The sequence below is a fragment of the Pan paniscus genome, chromosome X, assembly GCF_029289425.2.
Source record: "Pan paniscus chromosome X, NHGRI_mPanPan1-v2.0_pri, whole genome shotgun sequence".
NCBI classification, from domain to species: Eukaryota; Metazoa; Chordata; class Mammalia; order Primates; family Hominidae; genus Pan; species Pan paniscus.
The window spans coordinates 65296291-65300890 of record NC_073272.2 but is presented as its reverse complement, the minus strand read 5'-3'; the positions used below and the strand labels follow the sequence as shown (position 1 = coordinate 65300890).

Sequence of the window (4600 nt, the reverse complement as noted above, 5' to 3'; positions counted from 1 at the left end):
GAGTTTGAGACCAGCCTAGACAACATGACAAAAACCTGTCTCTGCAAAAAATATAAAAATTAGCCTGGCATGGTGATGTGTGCCTGTAGTCCCAGTTACCTGGGAGGCTGAGGATCACTTGAGCCCAGGAGGTCGAGGCTGCAATGAACCATGATAGCACCCCTGCACTGCAGCCTAGGCAACAGAGTGAGGTCTTGAAAAAAAAAAAAAAAAAGAAGAAGAAAAGAAAAAGAAAAATTGATGAAACAAAGAGCTGGTTCTCTAGGAGAAAAAAATTAACAAAATTGATGAACCTCTAGCAAAACTGACAAAGATTAAGACAGAGACAATATATCCAAATATTAGGAATAAAGTAGAGAGTATCTCTATAGAACCTGCAACTATTAAAAAGATAATAAGGAATACTATTTTAAAAGTTACACTGAAAAATTTGACAAGAAAAAGGACCAATTTCTTAAAAATCTCAAACTTCCAAAATTCAATAAAGATGAAATGTGCAATCTGGATGTTTCTATAATTATTAACAAAATTGAAATATTAATTTAAAAGTTCCTGAATGAAAAATCTATAGGATCAGATGGTTTCACTACAGAATTCTTACAAATGTTTAAAGTAGAATTAACACTTATTTTACACAAACTCTTCCAGAAAATAGAAAACACTACTCAATTCATCTTATAAAGCTAGTATTACTTTAAAACCAAAATCAGTCAAAGACAGTGCAAACCAAGAAAAGTATAGACCAGCATCTTGTAAACTTAGATGTGGAGTTCTTCATTTGAATTTAAGTAAATCTAATCCAACAGTATATGTCGTAGTTTCATTCAGGCTGCTATAACACAGTACTATAAACTAGGTAGTTTATAAACAATACAAATTTATTTTTCATAGCTCTAGACACTGGAAAGTCCAACATCAAGTCACCAGCAGATTCATTGTCTAGTGATGGCCTATTTTCTGACTGAAAGATGGCACATGATTGAAGAAGATAGCTAGCTCCCTGGGGTCTTTTATGAGGGCACTATTCCCAATAATGAGGGTTTTGCCTTCATGATCTAATCACCTTCCAAAATTCCCCACCTCTTAATGGCCTCAACTTAGTGACTAGATTTCAACATATGAATGTTGGAGGGACACAAACTTTCAGACCATAGCAGTCTATAAAAAAGAATAATACAACATAAAAGCATAAGAGTTAGTCTATGTCTGCAGAGTTCTTTCAATATTTAAAAAGCAGTTTTGCTAGACTGAGCTGGTTGCCTCCTGCTATTGTGGAGGTGACTCACTTCATCCCAACTTCTTGATACTTTTGCTTCTGGAGGTCATATTTCTCTAAGATCTTCCAGAAAAAAAGTCTTAAAGCCACCCTAGTCTTTTTTCCAGTCCAGCTCTTAAATTTTTTCTCCTCTTCCCCAATAATAACATGAGTGTGGATTCAGCTTGTTCACAAAGCCTGCCTTTCTCTGAAGCATCCGACTATAAAGACTTTTCACCTACACCTGTAATTTGTGGGCCTGAAGAAAACTATCCATCCTTGCAAATGTCTTCTGCTGAGATGCCTCACACAGAGACTGTCTCTCCTCTTCCTTCCTCCATGGATCTGCTTATTCAGGACAGCCCTAATTCTTCCACCAGTCCCAAAGACAAGCAACCCACTTCTGCAGAGAAGAGTGCCACAAAAAAGGAAAACAAGGTCCCAGTCAAGAAACAGAAGACCAGAACTCTGTTCTCTTCCAACCAGCTGTGTGTACTCAATGATAGATTGCAGAGACAGAAATACTTCAGCCTCCAGCAGATGCAAGAACTTTCCAACATCCTGAACCTCAGCTACAAAGGTGAAGACCTGGTTCCAGAAACAGAGGATGAAATCTAAGAGGTGGCAGGAAAACGACTGGCCAAAGAATAGCAATGTTGTGACTCGGAAGGCCTCAGCACCTACCTACCCCAGTCTCTACTCTTCCTACCACCAGGGATGCCTGGTGAACACGACTGGAAACCTTCCAATGTGGAGCAACCAAACCTAGAGCAATTCAACCTGGAGCAACCACACCCGGAACATCCAGTCCTGGAGCAACCACTCCTGGAACACTCAGACCTGGTGCACCCAGTCCTGGAACAATCAGGCCTGAAACACTTCCTTCTATAACTGTGGAGAGGAATCTCTGCAGTCCTGCATGCAGTTCCAGCCAAATTCTCCTGACTTGGAGGTTGCCTTGGAAACTGCTGGGGAAAGCCATAATGTAGTACAGCAGACCACTAGGTATTTTAGTACTCCACAAGCCATAGATTTATTCCTAAAGTACTCCACAAACATGCAACCTTAAGATGTGTGAAGATGAGTGAAGTTGCTATTACTCAATTTCAGTCTGGGCACTGACTGAATCCTTCCTCTCCCCTCCCCTCCCTCATAGGATTTTTGTTGTTTGGAAACCATGCGTTCTGGTTTCCATCATGCCTATCCAGTCAATTTGATGGAGGGTGGGGTATGCTTGGAGCCTACTCAGAGAGGTTTCTTTCTTTTTTCCTATTAGATCTTCCTGGAGAAAAGACATTTTAATAACCTTGGCTGCTAAGGACAACATGATAGAAGATGTCTCTGGCTATAGATAAGTAGATCTAATACTAGTTCGGATATCTTTAGGGTTTAGAATCTAACCTCAAGAATAAGAAACAAAAGTACAAATTGGTGTGATGAAGGTATATTCCTATTGTTTGGGATTGGGCTTTACTTATTAAAAAAAAAAACTCTGTCGAGGGCAGGTGCGGTGGCTCATGCCTGTAATTCCAGCACTTTGGAAGGCCAAGTCAGGCAGATCACCTCAGGTTAGGAGTTCAATACCAGTCTCGCCAACATGATGAAACCCCATCTCTACTAAAATAAAAAAATTAGCCTGGCATGGTCTCAGGTGCCTATAATCCCAGCTACTCGGGAGGCTGAGGCAGGAGAATCACTTGACCCCAGGAGGTGGAGGTTGCAGTGAGCCAAGATAGAGCCACAGCAATCCAGCCTGGGTGACAGAGCCAGACTCCGCCTCAAAAAAATAAATAAATAAAATGAAATAAAATAAAATAAAAACTCTATGGAGGTGAAGGGTGAAGGATTGAGGTGAAGAGTGAAGGGTTAAGCTGTAACATACTTCATTGATTTCCTCAGCCCTTTATGGCTCTGTCTTACTATACCCCCTATTTTGTTGGTTATGCTAATATTTGTGGAAAGAGGTCTTGCATTTGCTGCATTATAATGACATCAGTACTACTTTGGCTGCTTTAAGTACAAATAAATAAAACAACCATTTTTCCTTTAAAAATATTTAAAAAGCAACACATGTAGTATCAATGGGCTAAAGAAGAAAAATTGTATGATCATATTAATTGATAGAGAAATAACATTAAACAAAACTCAATAACCATTAATAATAAAAACTCTCAGCAAACTAGGAATACAGAGAAATCTGATACAGAGTGTCTACATTATACATACAGTTGACATGATATTTAATAATTAAAGACTGAATACTTTCCCATGAAATTGGGAACAAATCAAGAATGTTCACTCCCTGTAATCCCAGCACTTTGGGAGGCGGAGGCAGGCAGATCACAAGGTCAGGAGTTCGAGACCAGCCTGACCAACATGGTGAAACCCCATCTGTACTAAAAATACGAAAATTACCCGGGCGTGGTGGTGGGTGCCTGTAGACCCAGCTATTTGGGAGGCTAAGGCAGGAGAATCTTTGAACCCGGGAGGCAGAGGTTGCAGTGAGCCGAGATCACACCACTGCACCCCAGCCTGGGCAACAGAGTGAGACTCTGTCTCAAAAAAATATATATATATATATTTATTAGAGAAATATATATTTTATATATAATATATAATATATATTATATATAATATATAATATTATATATTTATAATATATATTAATTATTTATTTATATATTTATAAATATGTTATATATATTAAATATTTATATATAATATATTATCTAGATAATATATGTTATATATATATTATCTAGATAATATATATTATATTATTTATATATATTATATATTATCTATATATAATATATATAGATAATATAATATATATTATATAAATATATCTTATATAAATATATATAAATATATTTATATAATATATATTATCTAGATAATATATATTATATATATTTATATATAATATATATTTATATATAAATATAATAAATATATACATATAAAATAAAAAAGAATGTTTACTCTTATCACTCTTTTGGTTGTTGTTGAGTCAGAGTCTTACTTTGTCACTCAGGCTGGAGTGCAGTGGTATGATCTCAGCTCACTGCAATCTCCGTCTCCCGGGTTCAAGTGATTCTCCTGCCTCAGCCTCCTGAGTAGCTGGGATTACAGGCACACACCACCACACCCAGCCAATTTTTGTATTTTTAGTAGAGACAAGTTTTCACCATGTTGGCCAGGATGGTCGCTATCTCCTCACCACGTGATCTGCCTGCCTTGGCCTCCCAAAGTGCTGGGATTACAGGCATCAGCCACCACACCTGGCCCTTATCACTCTTATTTCTAGCCATCACAATAAGGCAAAAGAGGAAACAAAGAAAA

The 4600-nt window shown here is 37.5% G+C and overlaps 1 pseudogene; it reads left to right on the top strand.

Moving 5' to 3' along the window:
- Positions 1-1327: 1327 nt before the first annotated feature.
- Positions 1328-2333, top strand: LOC100980645 (homeobox protein NANOG-like; annotated as a pseudogene).
- The last annotated feature ends 2267 nt before the right edge of the window (positions 2334-4600 follow it).